This window comes from Rhinopithecus roxellana, chromosome 5 (assembly GCF_007565055.1).
Source record: "Rhinopithecus roxellana isolate Shanxi Qingling chromosome 5, ASM756505v1, whole genome shotgun sequence".
Lineage (NCBI taxonomy): Eukaryota > Metazoa > Chordata > Mammalia > Primates > Cercopithecidae > Rhinopithecus > Rhinopithecus roxellana.
The window spans coordinates 134,056,240-134,080,968 of record NC_044553.1 but is presented as its reverse complement, the minus strand read 5'-3'; the positions used below and the strand labels follow the sequence as shown (position 1 = coordinate 134,080,968).

The following is a 24,729-nucleotide window of genomic DNA, read 5'->3' as shown; positions in this document are numbered from 1 at the left end:
TGTTTTGTGATTTTAAACTCTGATCTCATAAAACTTTACCTGTGGGAATTATTTGAGGTTTGGGTTGGAGGAGGATTCCTCCAGATAAAATCTGCATTTGATTCTGCTAGGTGCCTTAGGACCACCTTAAACTCTCAGTCTGAAATTTTTCAGGCCACCTCCAGAATGTGAATTCATGCCCAAGCTTACAAGGAGTTCAGCTTGTGGTTATAAATTACCAGGGGAGATTCCCCTTCTCCACTCCACTTAGCACCACGTTTCCAGATAGGCAATTTTCTTTCAATGCCTGAGGGGCTGAAGGGTGGATGAGAGGGAGGGTTTATTTTTAGTTGACTTACACATGGAGACTATAGCTGGCACTCTGGGGTCCCATCTTTACGTGAAGGGTCTCCTACTAGGCTCATCACCTTAAGATTTACCTATTGTCCCTTACCTGCTGCCATAATTCTGGTACAGAGCTACTTCAATCCTCACTCCTGCCTGGTGATCCAGTGATGGGGTCATAAGAGCAGGAGAGGTATACAGAACGATGTTACTGCATTTGCCCCTCACTGCCTCTATGACCACGACTACAGCCCAGCTTTTCCCCAACATCCCCCACACCCCCTTTTTTCGAGGGACTTTGAAATACCAACCACTGAAGCTAATCCATCTTTATTTTTGCTTTAATGGCTTGGCCTGGAAATTCTTTTTTTTGGCCAAATGTCTACAGATAATACTGTCTTTATACACTCACTTGGCATTTATGAAATAAATGAAGTTATATCTTATTATGTTAGTCCTAAAGTCAACAAGCAACACAAACATAAAATATATTCAGAACTACCCTAAAAAGTCTTAAAGCACCTGTAAAATACATGTCAGTTTGGCAACTATCAGGGAGTCCAACAAACACACTTATTCTTCCATCCTTCTGTTCTTTCGTTAGCACCCAGCTAACATGAGTGGCTTATGTTTAGGGCCACAGAGAATGCAAACATTTTTAGACATTGTGATCAACATTTGCCAAGGTAAACTGCACTATGAGAATCACCTAGGAATGAAGAACCATTGAAGCCAAGAGCAGATTCACATCTCATGCTGATTTGGAAGCATAAGTTACCTGAGAGGAATGGTGGATAGACTCTCCTAAAGTATCTAAATCATTGTTTCTTTTATTGTTAGGAGGGACATGGGGAGGGACTTTGTCTTGCATATATTGCTTATTTTCACTGCTACACTCTTAAGTGCTGATGCAACATCTTACAAATTTTCACATGACCCAGGGCACCCAGCATTTTATGGGTGGCAAAAGACTTCCAACTAACAATACAAAGTAGGCTTCTACAAACAACAAAAGGCCTGATGTGGTAAATGGTGATCTGTACTTCCAGGCCAGTGCTTCTACCACCCATCAGCTGTCTGAAGGTAAGGGATACGCATTTTTTTTTTTTTTTGAGACGGAATCTCGCCATGTCTCCCAGGTTGGTGTGCAGAGGCATGATCTCGGCTCACTGCAAGCTCCGCCTCCCTGGTTCACGCCATTCTCCTGCCTCAGCCTCCCGAGTAGCTGGGACTACAGGTCCCTGCCACCATGCCTGGCTAATTTTTTTGTATTTTTAGTAGAGATGGGTTTCAACGTGTTAGTCAGGATGGTCTCGATCTCCTGACCTCGTGATCCGCCCGCCTCAGCCTCCCAAAGTGCTGGGATTACAGGCGTGAGCCACCGCATTTTTATAAGATCCTATGACTCATAGCTTTTCCAGTTCAGTAAAAAAAAAAAAAAAAGTTCATCACGAATTCCCTGCCAATAAAGAAGGCCCTAAGCTAGGCAGGTGTGGTGATGCATGCCTATAATCCCAGCTTAGGAGGCTGAGGAGGGAGAATCACTTGAGCCCAGGAGTGCAGGATTCAAGACCAGTCTGGGCAACATAGCAAGACCCTGTCTCTAAAAAAAAAAAAAAAAGAAAAAAAGAATACAGTAAAAAGAAAAAATTACCATCTGGAAAATGGGGCAAATAAAGAAGGCCCAGACCTCAAATGTTATGAATATATAACCAAAGTTATTTTTCTCCCTCCAAGGTCTGAAGTGAATAATAAAATTAAAACCTTAATTTAAAATATTACCTAAATGCAAAGACGTTTACCTCTTAGATTTGTCCCTAAGACCTTGCCAACTATCTGGGCAGCCCTGGTAGTATCTTCTGGCAACATTTTGGTTTGATAAGAAGGGAAGTGAATGAATCAATTTATTTATATCCTGAGTGACATTAGTAGAAACGGACAGCTGGGGGGTGTGCACCAACCTGCTGCCCCTCACCTTCCTGGGCATAGCTCCAGTATGTAGGAATGAATAACACAGGCACAAGAGCATCAGATCCATTTCATGAAACCTTGCCTGGGTGTCACAAAGGCGCCGGGCACAGCTGCAAGGGGTTTGTTCAGAGCAAAGACAGCCCAAGGAACTCTGCAATGCAGCCACATGGGACTTGGGAGCTGCTGACTACAGCAGCACCACCAAGCCCTCATGCCCTCCCACAAATCCTTTTTAATTTCTCATGAGCAATGCAGGCATCTGGTTCAGTTCAGATGCTAAAACCAACAAGAGCTCAAATTTCCACCTGTGGGAGAAGATTTCCTTTCTATTCGCAAATGAGTGTTGAATAATTTTAATAAAAAAGTATTTTAAGAAATTCTACTATAAAGAATTAGAGTCATTAATACAACAAGCCTAATTCTTCTAAGAAAAATGCACATAACTCATTTCTGGAGATAGATTTAACTCTTACAATCTGTAAAAAACCATGTTCCCCTTATTCTGGATCATTTTATTACAATAAACCCATCAGATGGGCATGATAACATTTTATCACGGAATACAGACATACAAATCTCGGAATGACTTTCAAATGTCATTCAGTGAAAAGTGTTTCTTTTCACAACTACATTTAGATAGTAAGTATCCTAAGGGAAGACTGATTAACATGTTTGACAGAGGTTTTTTGGCATAAAAATACTTAATAACCAACCTTTTATGAAAATTTAAAAATTTTAAGGCTGATTAAAATAAAAGTTCTTGGGATCTAATTCTATGATGTATCTACCATGCTAGTTTCGAAGCATAACCTACTTGAGTATATCTGGTGAATTTTTATAAAAACATATAAAACCTAGATTTATTTAAAAAATGACCGAATTATTAAAAGGAGAGTGACTTATTTTATGAAGAGTTTCTTTACTTTCTTAAAAAGACTTAATTTTTTTATAGGGAGCTCTGGTAATGAAGAGTGGTAGAGTAAAACAATGCTACGAGCTATAAACTGATTTATGCTATTCACAAGCCTCAAACCTCTGGGATTTAAGGATAATGATTTTTGCTTTCTGCTCACTGGAGAAAATCTTTGGTGGGGCAATAGAATGGATTTTTATATAGCTTTGAGTTCAAAAGACAGATTGATGTGGGGGGGTGGATTTCATCTCTTCTAGAATAGCTTCTAGTTGGATAAAAATTCAGCCTCGTTCCTCCTCTAGCAGATGCAGCATTAATGAGTCAAAGAGGGTGCTGGATACCAGTTCTCTACCTGAAGATTAGGAGAACAGCACTTTCAGTTAGTGCTCAGGAAGGTAAGAAGTAAATGACGCAGCTGGGCATGGTGGCTCATACCTATAATCCCAGCACTCTGGGAGACTGAGGCAGGAGGATCGCTTGAGCCCAGGAGTTCGAGACCAGCCTGGGCAACATAAAGACAACTTATCTCTACTAAAAATAAAATAATAATTAGCTGGATGTGGTGGTGCACACCTGTGGTTCTAGCCACTCAGGGGCTGAGGCAGGAGGATTGCTTGAGCCCAGGAGTATGAGGCTGCAGTGAGCTATCATCATGCCACTGTACTCCAGCCTGAATAACAGAGCACAGCTGTCTAAATAAATAAATGAAATGAAATGAAGGGACTCTAGACCAGTGACCAACAGTGATTTTCAAACTTTTTTTCTGATTGCAATGCATAGTAAAAAATATATCTTACACTGCCACTGAATGCACAACCATCTTTATGACTTAAATAAAATTCCCATAATACTTACACTTACTTTTACTGTAGATAGACCCTGGTATTTTTCTATTTCATTCTGCTGCACTGGGGTGGGGATGCGGGGGAATGATGACTGTGACCAGTGATGTGCTAGAAAATGTTTAACAGGCTCTCTATGGTAAAACAAATGAAAGCCCCAACTTTGTGTTGTTGGCCAATTTCTACCACTATTGAGTTCAAATAACCAACACGAAGTTACTGAAGGCAGAGCTGGGAAGGGAGACATTCCACTAGCTCTTGTGAGCCTGGTTGGGACCCCCTAAACTGATTGAATGATCCACCACTAGGTCATGACTCATAGTTTAACAATCACTGCTCTAGAGTATAGGCGATCAAGCTCTTTACTAGGTCACAGGAAGCTGAGAGTGGCCAGTCTATATTGTCTCCAGGAGGTACTGAATGAGATCTCATGTGCTAGGGATGACAAGCCTCTGGGGCATTGTCATCATACCTACTGGGGAAGACACTCATGCCGACTCTGCTGTAAGCACCTCTGAACTACTGTGCCTTCAGCCTCCCCAAAACTGATCATCTTGGGAAACTGAGATTTACCAGCAGTAACCTTAGGAAAATTGCAACCTCTCTGTGCTTCAGTTTCTTCCTCTGTAATATGAGAATAAAAGCGTGTGTACTTCACTGGATTGCTATAAGGGCCAAATAAGGAAATCCATATGAAAGCATTCTGAAAATTATAAAGGGCACTACAGGTTATTATTCATGTAGAATGATTCAATTGAACAAAATTTTATTCACAGGCAATTTAAATAAAGTCATCTGTCTTGGCATCTGAGCTCACTGATCATGTCCATCCTGGGACTCCAAGGTTCTGAAATACCCAGGTGCCTCTCAAGGCTGCCTCCATGGGCTGCCCCACTGGCTTCTTTTCCTCAATCCTTTGAACCTTGCTGCTTGTCCTTTAACTCGTTTCCTTGGAGAATGTATCCTCGCAGCTTTAGCAAGTATCTCTATACAGATGATTGCTCAGTTCTACCTCTGGCTCCGACTTCTCCCTCTCTCTTTTTTTTTTCTGTCACCCAGGTTGGAGTGCAATGGCACGATCTCAGCTCACTGCAACCTCCACCTCCCGGGTTCAAGCGTCAAGCAATTCTTCTGCCTCAGCCTCCTGAGTAGCTGGGATTATAGGTATGTGCCATCATGCCGGCTAATTTTTGTATTTTTAGTAGAGATGGGGTTTCACCATGTTGGGCAGGCTGGTCTCAAACTCCTCACCTCATGATCTTACCACCTCAGCCTCCCAAAGTGCTGGGATTACAGGCTTGAGCCACTGTGCCCGGCCTTCTCCCTCTCTTTTGAGAAAAACCTAGCTGAGTTTAACATTCAGTCATCATCGAAACTTGACTTTGAAAATTCTAACAGTATTGTCTGCCCCACTCATCCATGATGCTAATTTTATAAATGGCACTATTTTATCTCGGTTACCAAGGTTTAATTTAAAACCACATCACACCCATTAGGATGGCTACTATCAAAACATAAAATAAACATTTAAAATAACCAAAAAATAATAAATGTCAGTGAAAATGTGGAGAAATAGAAGCCCTTGTGCGTGGTTGGTGGGAGTGTAAAATGGTACAGTTGCTATGGAAAGCAGAATGGTGGTTCCTCAAAAAATTAAAAACAGAATTACCATACAATCCAGCAATTCCACTTCTGTGTATATACCCAAATGAAATGAAAGCAGAGACACAAACATATATTTGCACACCCATGTTCACAGCAGCATTATTCACAATATTTAAAGGTGGAAGCAACTCAAGTGTCCACTGATGGATGAATGGATAATTTGGTGTATACATACATTAAATTATGACTCAACCTTAAAAAAGGGAATTCTGATGTATGTTACAACACAGATGAACCTGGAGAACACTATGCGAAGTCAAATAAGTCAGTCACAAAAGGACCAATACTGTATGATTCCACTTACATGAGGTACCTAGAGTAGTCATATTCATAGAGACAGAAAGTAGAATCATGGTTGCCAGGGGCTGGGGGCAAAAGGGAATGAGGAGTTATTGTTTAATGGGTAGAGAGCTGCAGTGCTGCAAGAAGAAAAAAATTCCAGAGGTGAACAGTGGCACTGATTACATAAGAATGTAAATGGACCGGATGCGGTGGCTTATGCCTGTAATCCCAGCACTTTGGGAGGCCACGTGGGCAGATCACGGGGTCAGGAGTTCAAGACCATCCTGGCCAACATGGTGAAACCCCGTCTCTACTACAAATACAAAAAAAAAAATTAGCTGGACGTGGTGGCACGTGCCTGTGATCCCAGCTAGTCGGGAGGCTGAGGCAGGAGAATTGCTTGAACCAGGGAGTTGGAGGTTGCAGTCAGCTGAGATCGTGCCACTGCACTCCGATCTGGTGACAGAGTGAGACCCTGTCTCAAAAAAGAAAAAAAAAAAAAGAAAAGAGAATGTAAATGTACTTAATGCCATACACTTAAAAATGGTTAAAACTGCATATTTTATATTACATATATTTCACCACAATTTTGAAGATGTTAAATACTTATGGATATTGATCTATCACTTATTCTGCTCCAGTGTTATATTAAGTGCTTATTGCATGCACTGTTTTATAATTTAACTCTGCATTTGTATAAGAAGCTAAGGGTGGAAAGTGGGGAAATTTACTATTTTCGTCTGCCTAATCACACTTCCCATCTGCTTAGGGTTTTAGCCCCTTTCTCTTCCTTTGGGAAACTGCTCCCCATTTCTTCTATTCCAACCAAGCTGTTACTGCCAGCCTACAAATGTTAATTCCATATCCTCTTGATCACAAAAGTTGATGCAAAATGATCCCAGGCCTGGCCAAAGCCTGAATCCCCTTGGCCACAGCAATTACTTCAAGAGGTGGTCTTATTACCCAGGCCAAGCCAATCCCAGTCCTTCTTTGAGATACATATATATATATATATTTTTTTTTTTTTTCTTTTTTTTTGAGACAGAGTCTCGTTCTGTCGCCCAGGCAGGAGTGCAGTGGCATGATATCGGCTCACTGCCAGCTCCGCCTCCCAGGTTCACGCCATTCTCCTGCCTCAGCCTCCCGAGTAGCTGGGACTACAGGTGTCCGCCACCACGCCCAGCTAATTTTTTTGTATTTTTAGTGGAGATGGGGTTTCACTGTGTTAGCCAGGATGGTTTCGATCTCCTGACCTCGTGATCTGCCCACCTTGGCCTCCCAAATTGCTGGGATTACAGGCGTGAGCCACTGCGCCTGGGCAGGAGTCATATATATATATAAAAGTAGAAAGAGAGATGCTTCCTTCACTCTGTGGTCACTGCTGGGAAGAATAAGATGGAAGATGCTCAAACCACACCCTTCCATCTGATCTTGCCACGTGGAAAAGGCCATATAATGCAAGAAATAGAGAGGTCAATGAAGCTGTGATGAGAAATACAAAGTGAGGAAGAGAGATGGATGGGAAGACTGTGAAGCAGAGAGGGAGGAAGAGCAAGAAAGATCTGACTACACTTTAAGACAAGCCAGAGAAAGAGGAGAAAAACTCAAAAGTAGAACTGATCCAATGCACCCCTCAGGAGAAGGGCCATTCTAATCTTTGCTAGAGCAAAGTAATAGACATTTGGTAGAAAATTAATCTTAGAACTCTCTATTTTCTAAAGAAAACCCAAAGAAGGAATATGTGTCTCCACTTTAAAGACATGGAAGAAATATTTCTCATATGATTGTTGTGATGATTAAGTGAAAAAAAAATCTATGAAAAAATTACAGCACCTGGGATACAGCACGTGCTCAATATATAACTGCTACTCCTACCATGATTTTTCAAACTATAATGACAAAAAGGAGAGAGAATCAGAAAACTCGAATTACTATTTAAGAGAATAGAGCATGAATTTAAAGGCTATATGCAGTAACTTAAGTGTCACTTGTCAAGGGTTTTCTCTTTTAAATACTGCTCCTATTTGTGTGGTTTATTTTTATTTATTTTTTTTTGATGTTAGAAATTTTATTTTAAATATTTGTGGTTTGTATAATAGTTTTTAGCAGAACTGAATAGGATTAAATGAGATAAGATATATATGTACCACTAACATTCATTTTTGTATGCTTCCTTATTCATAAATTTAAACTCAAATATACATTCATGCACACATTCATATCTATATCTAGATATTTAAAAGAGTATTCACACTAATACCTGAAATTTCATTCCAACACCAAAACATTTATTTCAGCTTCTGGTTTTCCACAACTTGGACTTTCTTCTCTGACAGAGAGGAACTTAGCTGTCATTATTCACAATACATTCACTTATGTGCTCAGCTCTGAAATATACAAGTCATTGAGGAATGTCTGACCCATAACATTGCGGAAAACAGACTAATAAAATCATTATTTTTAAAACTTTTTTTTTTGTCTTCAGTCTGAGGATATAAAGGTAAAGCACAGTGTCCAAAAATTATCTCCTCCAAACTTCTTTATATAATTAATTTGAAATACAATTAGACTAATATGTTTCTATTCCTATCCCATTTCTCCCAAATCCTTGCTGATTTTATTATTTACTTTTTAAAATAGAGCATGATTCTAAAAGCCAAAGTTATGTTTTAAATGATGCACTTAGAAGAAGGGTTACGTCTCATTAAAAGTCATCTAGGCATGATTTAAAAACAAACAAACAAACAAACAAACAAAACAAAAGATTATGGAGTTAAAAGTATTTCTTCAACTCTACTCTTGGGCCTCCATCTCAGAGGCAGGCAGCTGCCTGTTACTGGTTTGCATAGGTGTGTGGCTTACCCTTCTCAGGACTGTCTATGCACATACAAACATAAGATTCCTCCTCCCCTTTTTATATGAAGGGGAGCATAATCTACAGTGGGTTGGGTTTACTTAACAATATCTCTCAAAAATTGTTCCACATCAACATAAACATCTACTTTCAAGAGAATGCTTTAGGTAATCCATAGAAATATTCAAATCCCAATACATCTTTTTAGTGTGGGTCTTGTGGGATCCTCCCACCATCCGTCTCACTCTCTAGTTTCACAGCTTGTTGTACGGAAAACTGAAATGGACCCTAGAATCAGCCTGTCATCTTGTTGTCGTGCAACCTGGAGATAATAGGAAACAGCTTCTTCCTCTCTTAAAGGCTCACCCGAGACAGTTCCAATGAAGCAGGGGCTAAATTATTGCAGCTGAATATGTGGAGATGTTATTACCACTGACAGCTCCTTAAAGCTCTCTGAAAGGCAAGGGAGAATTTCCCCTCATATTAGCATCATTCAAGAAACCAACGAGGGCTGTTGGTGAAAACAAGTTTGACCTTCGTTGGGAATAATGACAGCTTTGCCACATAGACTCTGATTGTTAGACAAACACAAGACAATCAAGCTGACAATGTTACTAATTTTAGAGGCTAAAGGTACTGGGAACTCAGTGTACTTACTGAGGAATCAGATGTCAGCTCACTATCACCACAAAGCAGATGTCCTCTGGATCCTTTGAACTAAAGCTTGGGTTCAACAGTCCCCAATCTTTCTCTTGTAAAGTTCTTCCTATTAGTTCTTAAAGGCTCCAGAATATGACTGCTACTTCATATTTATCTCCCAAACTAATGCATGCAGCCCCTTAACTGTTTTCGTACTCTTTACCGGATGTTCTTAAAATCTCTTTGGGTATTACGGTGCACTGCATGCCTACCTGGAACCCAGTCTCGTTTACTCCCTTCTTGTCCATTAACAATGAAAGGATGATTAGAGCAGTTTCTCAGCTTTTTATGACCTATGCTCCATCAGCCAAGATTGCCTTCGGTTTTACCTTCTGCTGTTTATGAAAGCTATAATTTTTTTTTCACTTTCTGTACATAAGATTACATTATAGTTTGTGCTCTTTAACTAATGATAAACTTTATCCTTCCTTCCTTCTCCTCACCTCCTCTTGGTATGCAACCCTGGATAAGAAGCACCACATTCAACTTAGACTTAAGCATTTATCGATAATACCATTTCTCTTCAATCTAGTCCATCAAAATATTCTTCTTCATCCCCCAGAAAACCTTGTCTTAAATGTCAAAAGTTTTTATCTTACAGATATAACAATCTGAGGTTCACGGAATGAGAGTACAGCCTACAGAGTAAGTTAGTTGGAGTGCTCATGTATTTGGTGAGGTTGAATCTACAGTATCATGGAAAAGTTGCCAATCTGTCCACCTCTTAATGCTTTACCTTAACTTATTTAAAAGCAACCCCAAACTAGTGTGGCAGGCAGCCTTTTAATGACCTCTGTGGTTCCTTTGGCCTCCTGGAAGGCACACCCTTATGTAACTGCCTCCCCTTGGGTGTGCACTGGAATCACTTCTAACAAAGAGAATACTGCAGAAAGTCTGGGATGTTACTTCCAAGATTAAGTTATAAAAAGATCGCGGCTCCTGCTGTGGGAGCTTTCTCACGCTCTCATGGCTTTCTGGCTCAGGGGAGGCCAGCCATTATGGGATAAGTCAGCTGTATTCGCTCGCTAGGGCTGCCATAACAAAATGTCACATACTAAGTGGCTGAAGTAACAGGAACTCATTTTCTCACAGTCGTGGAGGCTCAAAGCCCAAGATGGAGGTCCTGGCTGGTTTGGTTCCTGCCTTGGCTTGCAGACGGCCGCAGTCTTGCTGTGTCCTTGCCTGGTCTTTTCTCTATGTGTGCAAATACCTGATGTCTCCTTGTGTGTCCATATTTCCTCCTCTTGTAAGAAGTCACACTGGAGCAGGGCCCTGCTGCATGGCCTCATTTTAACTTAATCACATCTTTAAAAGAGCTATCTCTAAATACAGTCACATTCTGAGGTATTGGGGGTTAGGGCTTCAACATATGAATTTTGAGGTAGACATAATTCAGTCCATAACAGCAGCCTTTAGAGAAGCTTAAGTGGAAAGACGCTTGCTAACAATCACAACTTGGAAGCAGATCCCACCAGTTTATTCTTCCAATGAGACCGCTGCTCCCAGCTGACAGCCTGACTTCATGAGAGACCTTGAGCCAGATATACCCAGTTAACCTAGGAAGTCTGATCCATGGGAACTGTGAGATAATAACTGTGTGTTTATTTTTTGAGATAGGGTCTCAATCTGTCAGCCAGAATGGAGTGCAGTAGTATGATCTGCTCACTGCAGCCTTGACCTCCAGGGTTCAAGTAATCCTCCTGCCTCAGTCTCTCCAGTAGCTGGGACTACAGGCACACATCACCACGCCCGGCCCGCCTAATTTTTAAATTTTTTTTTTTTTTTTGTAGAGATGAGGTCTCACTCTTGTCCAAGCTGGTCTGGAAGTCCTGGGCTCAAACAATCTTCCTGTCTTGGCCTCCCAAGTGCTGGGATTATAGGCATGAACCACTGTGCCCAGCTGAATATTTATTGTTTTAAGCCGTTAAGTTTTCAGGTAAAATTTGCCATGTAGCAGTAGACAATAATACACTAACAACCTCACCTATCAATAAAAAACTGCATTAACTAGAATGCTTGGGCAAAGAAGACTGGGGCTACTTGAACTTTTCTGTAAATTGGGGCTAAAGTCAAATATTCCTTTGATTCAAACTTTGCTACAAATGAATCAGTGTACTTTTCTGTCAAAGTAACCGAGACTTCGCTGACTGAAGATTGAGACTGTTCTAGGTGTCATTTGATAGTAATAAACAAAAACCAACCCCAACAACGCTCTCACAGGCAGTATCTTATCCAGCTTTTATGGCAACCTCATGAAGAAGATACGGCAACTATCTTGAGTGCTTAGCAAAGCACCTGACCCATAGCAGGCATTAAAAATGTTTCTAAACGAACATATTTCCATTTTACAGTGACAAAACAGTCTAGAGAGGTTAACGAACTGGCTTCAGAGTGCACAGCTACTCAGTGCCAGGAATGAGAGTAGAAGCTAAGTCCGGAGTTTTTCCACCATAGCAGTTCACCTTATGTATTTGTTTACATCTTTCTTCCTTGAAGTCATGGGTTAAAACATTAAAATAATAATAAAATGGCCTGTTAACATTTTATTTTACTCCCCCCCCCCCCACCCCATAGAGGCTCTGTTGGGATAAATAAGAAGTAGAGGCAAACGGCAAAACACTCCATTGTGAAAATAGTGAATTCGTAAGTACGGACCTATACACCCTAGTTTGCTACTGAGTCAGTTCTGAAAGATTTGTATAAAATCTCCTAATCTTTTTAACATCAGTGTATAGTGAGTTAATACCTTTAGCTTATTAAAGATAGGTACTCCATTCTAGGCTCTTTTTTGGCTCCTCCCAACCCCAAAGTTCTGGATGAATGAAATAGAATAGCCTCTGAATATCAGAAAAAAAGTTAATTACAAAGATGCATGGAGTTTCTGTTTCCTCTCAGAAGTCCAAAGGACACAAGAAGTACAGAAGTAGTTATTAAAATATCCATAATTTACAGGATATGAATATTGCATAGCTGATCTTACCACTGTACAGCCACTTATTCACTGAATGCTAAACCTTACAATAGCAGTAGAAATTTATCTTTTATCCCACATTTATGTATTGAATACCTACTATATGCCCAGTACTATGAAAAGCACAAAGTGATACAGAGGTGAATGACATCATTCCCAAACCTTTTGGGACTGAATAATCTAGTGGTAGAGGCTAATAAATAAAACATTTTAGCAGATTCGATTACAATGGAAGGTGAAAGGTGCTATAGGAGTTGATAGTAAGGGATGGGATTTCTAGGAGAGGAAACATCTTGTGCAATGGTATAGAAGTTTGGGACAGCGTGGCAAATCGTTTAGAATGACTGGAATTTAAACCTATGTGTTGAGGGAGTGGCTGGGGAATGGTCTTTAAAGAGCAAACCATGACTGGCTTTGACAACCCACATACGGAGTTTGCACTTTAAACGGAGCTTCTGAAGACTTTTTAGTGGGGAAGCGTCATAGCCATAATTGTTCCTAAAAGATCACTTTAAGAGCAGTGTGGAGGATAAAGGCAGGATACAACTTAGGATGAAGCGATCAGTCTGGAAAACAATGTAGTAATTCAAACAGAAAGCGTTATGTGTCTGAATTAAGGCGGTGGATATTAATGACATTGGACTTGTTAAGTTGTTAACTGAGGGATATTTAAAGGGAAAAGTATAATAATGATAATCAAATATGCGGACTGAGGGAGGAGCTCACATGCCTCTCAGTTTCTGGCTTTACCTCTAATGAAGGTGAACAGGAGGGACCAGAGGAAGGGTGTGTCTGAGAGGATGATGAGGTCATTTCTGGATGTGTTACATCTGAGATGCCTGTGACCCCTTCAGGAGACATGTCTAGATGTGGCTGGGGAACATGAATCCAAAGAGAAGTGTGAGCTGGAGAAGTGCTCTACTTATGTTCATGTTTGGTGTGTATGGTACCCCAGAATTGTGCTGGGCACAACCAATCTTTGAAGCCATATGTGACAGTCTTGGCTGGAGGAACAGGTTTGGAATTGTCCTAGATGTAGGTCAGCTGAAACAATGGGAGCAGACCAAGGACAGGATCTCAGAGAATAATATGAAAATTAACAAGTAAGCAAGGATGGGGAGCTTTATCAGGAGGAAGGAACAGCTAGAGCGGTAGAAAGGGAAAGCCAACATTCCCAGAAATTCAGTGTTGTTAAAGACCCACACTCGAAATAGATGGATGATAGTTCTCTAAGCTGAGTGATTAAATAAACTGCCCTTACTGATTTCTCAAAAGACGTATCATAGCCAGACTTTTAAATGATGTTAGGATTGTTTGACTAAAGTTGGTATTAGAACTTAATCTTAGCTTTAATATTTGTACCAGGTGAAATCACTTCTTTCTCTCAGAACCATAAAAGTACTTTCTTTGCCTAATTCTATTTTTGCATTTTCCCCCCTCACTTATCTCTCACTTGACCCCTGATCCTGATCCACTTGTTCCTTGAATTTCTTGTTCTCTGCAAGAAACTTCAGTAGATATTTAATTAATAATATATACAGGCTGAGTATCCTTTATTCAAAATGCTTGTGACAAGAAGTGTTTTAGATTTTGATTTTTTTCAGATTTTAGAATATTTGCATTATACTTACCAGTTGAACATCCCTAACCTGAAAATCCAAAATCCAAAATGCTCCAATGTGCATTTCCTTTGAGTGTCACATTAGCACTCAAACAGTTTTGGATTTTGGAGCATTTCAGATTTTGCATTGAATAATTAACAGACCAACAAGCAAGGCCACAGGAGAACACCAAACATCTGAAAGGTGGGAATAGAAAGCAGAAGTCGAAGAAACTTCGTTGCAACTCTAGGTACAAGTCTGTATTGGTCTGCATAATTGATTTGGTGCTTAAGTTCAGTTTTTTACATTAGAAGTCTCCTTGCCATATATACAATTATTTTTCTTTTTCCCAATAATGAGATTTGAAGGTTGAAAAGTTACTTTAAACTGAGTTTGGTAACCATGACATGTGACAGATTATATAGATTACCAGCACTTTGGACTTGAACCTCCTTTTTCAAAGTGTCAAGATACTAATCAGCATTATAGGAAAAATGGTTCCAGGTCAGATAAACTTAAGAAATGCTGAGTTAAAAATAGGTATCTTTGGCCAGGTGCAGTGGTTCATGCCTGTAATCCCAGCACTTTGCGAGGCCGAGGCAGGCAGATCACCTGAGGTCAGGAGTTCAAGACCAGCCTGGCCAACATGGCAAAACCCCCTCACTAAAAATACAAAAATTAGCCAGGTGTGGTAGTGGGCGCCTGTAGTCCAAGCTACTTGGGAGTCTGAGGCAGAGAGAATTGCTTGAACCCCGGAAGCAGAGGTTGCAGTGAGCCAAGATCGTGCCACCGTACTCCAGCCTGGGTGACAGAGCAAGACTCTATCCCCACCAAAAAAAAAAAAAAAAAAAAAAGGTATCTTTATTGAAAGACTTTTCAGAGTCTTTAATACGCTAATATATTACAACTCTAAGAAGTGGCAGAGGGTAAATAGCGTTTGTCAAACTTACTTGACTGTGAAGACTTGTATTTTGTGAACACATTTTGGGAAACGATGAGGACTCTGAGACCAAAGAGGTTTGGTGACTTGCCCAAATTCACACAAACAGTAGCAAAGCTGACAGGAGAACCAGTTATAATTTTAAATTGAGAGCTCTTTTCACTATACTACACTGCTGCTATGCTAATTATTTTTATTCTAAACACTTCATGGAAAGCAGTACACAAAATTGATACCACTGATTCACAGAAATTCTGACTTCCAAGACTCAGAGATTCCCTCCTTGTATACAATGACAAGATGATCTCTCTGGAAGTCTGTCAGCTGCTCCGCGGCCATGAAATAAACTGTGGGGGTGGAGAGGGTGGGCAGGAGGAGGAGCTCCCTGGGATGCTTTACGATGCTTAAAAGAAAAACGGATTTATGCCGATGATAATTCCTGGAACAGATGTGAAACTAAATACTTCATATCACAATCCTGCCCCCACCCTTTCTGCAAGGGAAATGAAATAGCAGGATTAACCTGCTCTTCATCAGATCATGCTTTGTTTCTTTCAAAAAATCCCATGACCAGGGCAGATTCCATTTCCTGCTACTCCCCTTCCTGCCACAACTAAGGGGACGGCCCAGGACAGAAGAGGCTTTCCTTGTGGCCTGCGATCACCAGGCAGGTTAATGCTCGAATATTCCTTTTTATCCCCAACACACATGCCACTTTCTCTGTCCTCATGCCATTAGGAAGTAGTCATTTTTTAGCGTAATAAGCATTATAGAATACTGAGAAATGTATCAATCTCAGGGGAGAGAGGGAGGGAGGGAGGAATTCTAATTAGTTTAATTCTAATATTCTCTGAAAAGAGTACACATAGGCTGAAAAGTGGCTCAGTGCGTGTTTGTGTATTTTGTCATACAAGCTGAGGTTTGTGAAAGAGATGGATGAATTTTATAAATAAAATGATAACATTTTGACCAGGAAATGACAGAACAAAGCAGAAATACAGTGAGATATATATATATGTTTTTGTCATTCATTCATCACAGAACTAGCTGTGCCATAATTTAATAACTCAGGTGACAGGACATAAACTCTTCTGTATAAGCCAAAAAGAACTGGGAACTTTCTCACTATCTTTGCTAAGCAATGAAATGCTGCTTTCCCTAATGACCCTGGCGGCTAGGCCAGGATCTCAGAGGGGGTCAGTAGCAGTTACCTCCTTTGTGAGTTGGGCTTGATTGGAAAGGGTTCGCCTACAGACAATCTCTGGTGCTCCGTGGAAATGATCACCAAGAGAGCAAGCCAGGGGCTGGGTCACTTGAGGTATCTCTAAGAATCACCTTTCAAAGTCCAAACCACTTGTTCAATCACATCACAAGTGGGCAACAGGATGGTGTCAGGGAGGGGTGCCTAGGAACAGCAGAATTAAAGGGATTAACAATGGGAGAGAAGCAATTGGTGGCACAGCTAGCCCCATTCTCAGCTGCTCTTTCGTGGATTTGAAGCATGAGGTGAAGCTTAAGGCTATGAAACTATAGTCAAGGTCCTCCTTGCTCCGTGCTGACGAAAGCAACAGAAATACCCGGGAGCCTGACACCTTTCCAAACAGGGAAAAAGAGAGTGAGGCCAGGCCCAGGGACAGCTGCTGTCCCCTAGGCACACCACCTTCGCTGGGAGGATAGAAGAGTAGGGGCAGAGCAGAGCCCAGACATCTTTCCGCCTAAGACCTTAGAGCACACTTCACACACAGGAGGCAGTCAAATTATTTGTTGGACAAATGAACAGGACACACTAAATAACTATTGATTAATAATTTGTCTATCTAAGATGTGAATACAATTTGCTTACATTGAAGGGCTTTTTTATTCTTATTTTCTAAATATTAACTATTAATTCTTTCAGATTTATTGAGCTATATTTCACATACTAATAAAATTCACTCATTTAAAGTATACAGTTCAGTGTTTTTTATTGTAGACACAAAACAGGGGGATGGTTAATAGGTACAAAATAAATAGAAAGAATAAGACCTACTATTTGATAGCACAATAGGGTGGTTATAGTTAACAATAACTTAATTGTACATTTTAAAATAGTGTAATTGGGCTGGGCGCGGTGGCTCAAGCCTGTAATCCCAGCACTTTGGGAGGCCGAGGCGGGCAGATCACGAGGTCAGGAGATCGAGACCATCCTGGGTAATACGGTGAAACCCCGTCTCTACTAAAAAAATACAAAAAACTAGCCGGGAGAGGTGGCGGGCGCCTGTAGTCCCAGCTACTCCGGAGGCTGAGGCAGGAGAATGGCGTGAACCCGGGAGGCGGAGTTTGCAGTGAGCTGAGATCTAGCCACTGCACTCCAGCCTGGGCGGCAGAGCGAGACTCCGTCTCAAAAAAAAAAAAAAAATAAAATAAAATAAAATAAAATAGTGTAATTGGATTGTTGGTAACTCAAAGAATAAATGCTTGAGAAGATGGATACCCCATTCTCCATGATGTGCTGACTTCACACTGCATGCCTATATCAAAGCGTCTCATGTACCCCATAAATACATACACCTACTATGTACCCACAAAAATTAAAACAAAAACAAAACACAAACACAAAATGGGGTAAGCATTACCACAATCTCATTTTAGAACATTTTCATTACTCCAAAAAGAAACCCAATGCCATTAGCAGTCACTCTCCATTTCCCTGCCTCTGCTGGCCCCAGTCCTAGGCAATCTGTATATATACACTGCATTTTGTTTATCACTTCATTTTCTGGCTAACATTTAGGTTGTTTCCACATTTTGGCTATTATGAATAATGCTGCTATGAACACTCGTATACAAACATTTATGTTGATATATGTTTTCATTTCTCCTGAATATATATTTAGGAGTGGAATTGTTAGGTCATATGGTAACTCTATGTTTAACTGTTTGAGGAACTGCCAAACTGTTTTCTAAACCAGCTGCACCATTTTACATTTCCACCAGCAGTGTATGAGGATTCCAATTTCTCCACCTCCTCACCAACACTTGTTATTACCCGTCTTTTGATTACAGGCATCCTAGTGGGTGTGATGTGGCATCTCACTAATTAATGATGCATCTTTTCATTGGTCATATGTATATTTTTGGAGAAATGTCTATTCAAATCCTTTGCCTGTTTAAAGAATTGGGTTGTCAGTACCAGCCACTGCAAAAACATGCCAAACTGTAAAGACCATTGATGCTATGAAGAAACTGCATCAATTAACAGGCAAAATAACCAGCTAACAACATAATGACAGGATCAAATTCACACATAACAATATTAACCTTAAATGTAAATGGGCTAAATGCCCCAATTAAAAGACACAGACTGGCAAATTGGATAACGAGTCAAGACCCACCAACGTGCTGTATTAAGGAGACCCATCTCAAGTGCAGAGACACACATAGGCTCAAAATAAAGGGATGGAGGAGGATCTACCAAGCAAATGGAAAGAAAAAAAAAAAAGCAGGGGTTGCAATCCTAGTCTCTGATAAAACAGACTTTAAACCAACAAAGATCCAAAGAGACAAAGTAGGCCACTACATAATGGTTAAGGGATCAATTCAACAAGAAGAGCTAACTGTCCTAAATACATATGCACCCAATACAGGAGCACCCAGATTCATAAAGCAAGTCCTTAGAGACCTACAAAGAGACTTAGACTCCCACACAATAATAATGGGAGACTTTAACACTCCATTGTCAATATTAGACAGATCAACGAGACAGAAGGTTAACAAGGACATCTAGGACTTGACCTCAACTCTGTACCAAGCAGACCTAATAGACATCTACAGAACTCTCCACCCCAAATCAACAGAATATACATTCTTCTCAGCACCATATCGCACTTATTCTAAAATTGACCACATAATTGGAAGTAAAGCACTCCTCAGCAAATGTGAAAGAACAGAAATCACAACAAACTGTCTCTCAGACCACAGTGCAATCAAATTAGAACTTAGGATTAAGAAACTCACTCAAAACCACATAACTATATGGAAACTGAACAACCTGCTCCTGAATGACCACTGGATAAATAACGAAATGAAGGCAGAAATAAAGATGTTCTTTGAAACCAATGAGAACTAACACACAACGTACCATAATCTCTGGGACACATTTAAAGCAGCATGTACAGGGAAATTTATAGCACTAAATGCCCACAAGAGAAAGCAGGAAAGATCTAAAATCAACACCCTAACATCACAATGAAAAGAACTAGGGAACCAAAAGCAAACAAATTCAAATGCTAGTAAAAGGCAAGAAATAGTTCTAAGATCAGAGCAGAACTGAAAGAGACAGAGACACAAAATAACCCTTCAAAAAAATCAATGAATCCAGGAGCTGTTTTTTTTTTGAAAAGATCAACAAAATTAATAGACTTCTAGCAAGACTAATAAAGGAGAAAAGAGAGAAGAATCAAATAGATGCAATAAAAATGATAAAGGGAATATCACCACTGACCCCACAGAAATACAAACTACCATCAGAGAATACTATAAACACCTCCATGCAAATAAACTAGAAAATCTAGAAGAAATGGATAAATTCCTGGACACATACACCCTCCCAAGACTAAACCAGGAAGAAGTTGAATCTCTGAATAGACCAAGAGCAGGCTCTGAAATTGAGGCTGTAATTAATAGCCTACCAACCAAAAACAGTCCAGGACCAGACGGATTCACAGCCGAATTCTACCGGAGGTACAAGGAGGAGCTGGTACTATTCCTTCTGAAACTATTCAATCAATAGAAAAAGAGGGAATCCTCCCTAACTCATTTTATGAGGCCAGCATCATCATACCAAAGCCTGGCAGAGACACAACAGACACAACCAAAAAAGAGAATTTTAGATCGATATCCCTGATGAACATCGAAGTGAAAATCCTCAATAAAATACTGGCAAACTGAATCCAGCAGCACATCAAAAAGCTTATCCACCATGATCAAGTCGGCTTCATCCCTGGGATGAAAGGCTGGTTCAACATACGCAAATCAATAAATGTAATCCATCACATAAACAGAACCAAAGACAAAAACCACATGATTATCTCAATAGATGCAGAAAAGGCCTTCAACAAAATTCAACAGCCCTTCATGCTAAAAACTCTCAATAAATTCGGTATTGATGGAATGTATCTCAAAATAATAAGAGCTATTTATGACAAACCCACAGCCAATATCATACTGAATGGGCAAAAACTGAAGCATTCCCTTTGAAAACTGGCACAAGACAAGGACGCCCTCTCTCACCACTCCTATTCAACATAGTGTTGGAAGTTCTGGCCAGGGGAATCAGGCAAGAGAAAGAAAGAAAGCGTATTCAATTAGGAAAAGAGGAAGTCAAATTGTCCCTGCTTGCAGATGACATGATTGTATATTTAGAAAACCCCATCGTCTCAGCCCAAAATCTCCTTAAGCTGATAAGCAATTTCACCAAGTCTCAGATACAATATCAATGTGCAAAAATCACAAGCATTCCTATACACCAATAATAAACAAACAGAGAGCCAAATCATGAGTGAACTCCTATTCACAATTGCTACAAAAAGAATAAAAATACCTAGGAATCCAACTTATAAGCGATGTGAAGGACCTCTTCAAGGAGAACTACAAAGCACTGCTCAATGAAATAAAAGAAGATACAAACAAATGAAGAACATTTCATGCTCATGGATAGGAAGAATCAATATAGTGAAAATGGCCATACTGCCCAAGGTAATTTATAGATTCAATGCCATCCCCATCAAGCTACCAATGACCTTCTTCACGGAATTGGAAAAAACTACTTTAAAGTTCATATGGAACCAAAAAAGAGCCTGCATTGACAAGGTAATCCTAAGCCAAAAGAACAAAGCTGGAGGCATCACGCCACCTGACTTCAAACTATACTACAAGGCTACAGTAACCAAAACAGCATGGTACTGGTACCAAAACTGATATATAGACCAATGGAACAGAACAGAGGCCTCAGAAATAACACCACACATCTACAACCATCTGATCTTTGACAAACCTGACAAAAACAAGCAATAGGGAAAGGATTCCCTTTTTAATAAATGGTGCTGGGAAAACTAGCTAGCCATACGAAGAAAGCTGAAACTGGATCCCTTCCTTACATCTTATACAGAAATTAATTCAAGATGGATTAGAGACTTAAATGTTAGACTTAAAAGCATAAAAACCCTAGAAGAAAACCTAGGCAATACCATTCAGGACATAGGCATGGGCAAGGACTTCATGACTAAAACACCAAAAGCAATGACAACAAAAGCCAAAATAAACAAATGGGATCTAATTAAACTAAAGAGTTTCTGCAGGGCAAAAGAAACTATCATCAGAGTGAACAGGCAACCTACAGAATGGGAGAACATTTTTGCAATCTACCCACCTGACAAATGGCTAATATCCAGAATCTACAAAGAACTCAAACAAATTTACAAGGAACAAACAAACAACCCCATCAAAAAGTGGGCAAAGACACTTCTCAAAAGAAGACATTTATGCAGCCAACAGACACATGAAAAAATGCTCATCATCACTGGCCATCAGAGAAATGCAAATCAAAACCACAATGAGAACCATCTCACATCAATTAGAATGGCAATCATTAAAAAGTCAGGAAACAACAGATGCTGGAGAGGATGTGGAGAAATAGGAACACTTTTATACTGTTGGTAGGAGTGTAAATTAGTTCAGCCATTATGGAAGACAGTGTGGAGATTCCTCAAGGATCTAGAACTAGAATTACCATTTGACCCAGCAATCCCATTACTGGGTATATACCCAAAGGATTATAAATCATGCTACTATAAAGTCACATGCACGTGTATGTTTATTGCGGCACTATTCACAATAGCAAAGACTTGAAACCAACCCAAATGTCCCTCAATGATAGACTGGATTTAAAAAAAAAATTGGGTTGTTTTTTATTGCTGGGCTATAAGAGTTCTGTATATATTCTGGATACAACTCCCTTGCCATATAAATGATTTACAAATATTTTTCTGCCACTCTGTGGGCTGTCTCTTACATTTCATTTTGTTGTTGTTGTTTCTGAGACAGCATCTCACTCTCACCCAGGCTGGAGTGCAGTGGCACAATCTCAGCTCACTGCAATCTCCACTTCCTGGGCTCAAGCATTCCTCCCACCTTTGCCTCTCCAGTAGCTGGGACTTACAGGCATGAGCCACAATGCCTGGCTAATTTTTGTATTTTTAGTAGAGATGGGATTTTGCCATGTTGCCCAGGCTGGTCTCATACTCCTGAGCTCAAGTGATCCGCCTGTTTTGGCCTCCCAAAATGCTGGGATTACAGGTGTGCACGACCGCACCTGGCTTGTCCGTCACATTTACTGGTGGTATCCGTTGAAGCACACAATTTAAAAATTTTGATGAAGTCCAACTTGTCTAATTTTGTTGTTGCTTGTGCTTTTTGGTATCACACCTAAGAACCAGTGGCCTAATCCAACGACATGAAGATTTATTCCTATGTATTCTTTTAGGAATTTTATAGTTTTAGCCCTTTCATGTAGGCATTTAATCAATTTTTGGTTAATATTTGTTTAGATGTGAAACAGGGGTCCAACTTCACTATTTTGCATGTGGATAACCAACTGTTCAAGTGCCAGTTGTTGAAGAGACTCTGAATAGTCTTGGTACCACTGAATAGTTGTCGAAGAGACTAGTCCACTGAATAATCAATTGGTCATTTGATATATGAGTTTATTTCTGGACATTTAATTATAGTCCATCCATACTGTTTTGGTTACTGTAGCTTTATACTCACAATTAGATTAAAATCCTTTTTTTTTTAAATTATGATTCAATACTACTGAGTGAACTTCTGTTTTGAATTTTTCAAGTTACTAGGCCCCTGTCCTATTCTTTTTGGGAAATCTCAGCATAGACCTGAGCACAAGGAAGCTTTTCTTTTCTTTTTTTCGAGACAGTCTCGCTCTGGAGCCAGGCTGGAGTGCAGTGGCATGATCTCGGCTCACTGCAACCTCTGACTCCCTGGTTGAAGTGATTCTCCTGCCTCAGCCTCCCGAGTAGCTGGGATTACAGGCACGTGCCACCATGTCTAGCTAATTTTTGTATTTTTAGTAGAGACAGGGTTTCACCATGTTGGCCAGGATGGTCTCGAACTCCTGACCTCTTGATCTGCCTGCCTCAGCCTCCCAAAGTGCTGAGATTACAGGTGTGAGCCACTGCGCCTGGTCAGAAGCTTTTCTTTAAATGGAACAGGAATCATTAATAACTTGTCTCAGTGTTTGAAACAGCTGCATGCACTGTGAGCAAATCTTAGGAAGACAACATTTGTGAACAGAATTTACTGTCACAATAAAATTAAAGTTATAACAATATTAATCTCCATAATTTAAGAGTATACATAGTCATTATTCAGCTGAAGGATAATCAAATAGTAAATAATTTATGTGAATGAATGTGGTATATCATAAATTTATATTGTACTTAGAGCAAATTTATAATTTTAGTAAGTGTATTTATAGGGTACTTTTTTTCCCTATGGCTCATTTTTTCCATCTTCCTCATTTCTGGTGACCTTTTAAACACTTCCAGAAACATGACGGCTCTCATGTGTTACTATAACCGAAAGGTAACAGCGACCCCCAACCCCATGTACTAGTTGACAGGACTGGGGCAAATTTGGGTCAAGGAACGACATATCTATTTATAGCAGTCAAGAAGCTGGTGGTAGAGGGGCTGCAGAAGTGTGATGAACTCCCTCCAGCAGGGGTGGAGTCTCTGGAAAGGAAACGTGCTGTGATTGAAACCAGTAGATGTATATCATTAGCCATTCCCCCTTCTTCCTCAATAAAAGAGCCCAGATCTGACTGGGAAGGCAATGTGCCCAGAGAAAAGACCACCTCTCTAGACACCTCTGTTGCTAAGGAGAAGTAGGCAAGGGAGCCAGTGCTGGCTAATGATATGGTAGTTAGAACTGCTGGGCTTCCAAGAAAGTGTTTTTGAAAGGGGGACAGATTGAGCTGGCATCTGTCTTTTGCCCCTCCCCCTCTTCTCACTGGAACGTGGACACAATGCCAGTAGGAACAGAAACATCTTATGACCAGCAAAATGAAAGCCAATGCATTAGAGTTAGTAGAGCAGAAAGAGAGCAGCCTGGCTCCTCAGTTATGTCTCTGAAGAGCAGCACTAGCCCTGGACCTCCTGTCTCCAGACTTCTTGACTTGTGAGAAAAATAAATCCCTTACTTACGCTGCCACTGATTTCTCTGAGTTTCTGTTACCTGCAGAGAATGTTCTCTTAACTAATCCAGGGGTGATTCCCAAGCCCTCTCGTTTTTCCCCCACCTCCTACCTCCCCACTTCAGCTCCACCCTCTGCTGCAGAGATTCATCCACATCCATGTCTCCTCTGCCAGTCAGAATTGCTGTCCCTTCAAAGGCGGTTCGGGCATGTGGGAAAGATCACCCCCACCACCCCCACCCAGGGGAGTAGAGGCAGAAAGCTCACCTTGCTCCTTATCTTTCCCTTTCCAGGCCTGCCTCCATCTAAATAAGGGAAAGTTCAATCGTTGGATAAAGAGATAGCCAGCCTAAACTACATATGCCCCCCTACTGCCAGGCATCCCCCTAATGAGCCATTTGAGATAATAACCAGATACTG

The 24,729-nt window shown here is 40.4% G+C and overlaps 1 protein-coding gene across 5 annotated transcripts in view; it reads right to left on the bottom strand.

The window, feature by feature from the left end:
- TTLL5 (tubulin tyrosine ligase like 5) overlaps positions 1-24,729 on the bottom strand; it is a 296,207-nt gene that overhangs the window by 15,859 nt on the left and 255,619 nt on the right. The gene's annotated exons all lie outside the window — the stretch shown is intronic.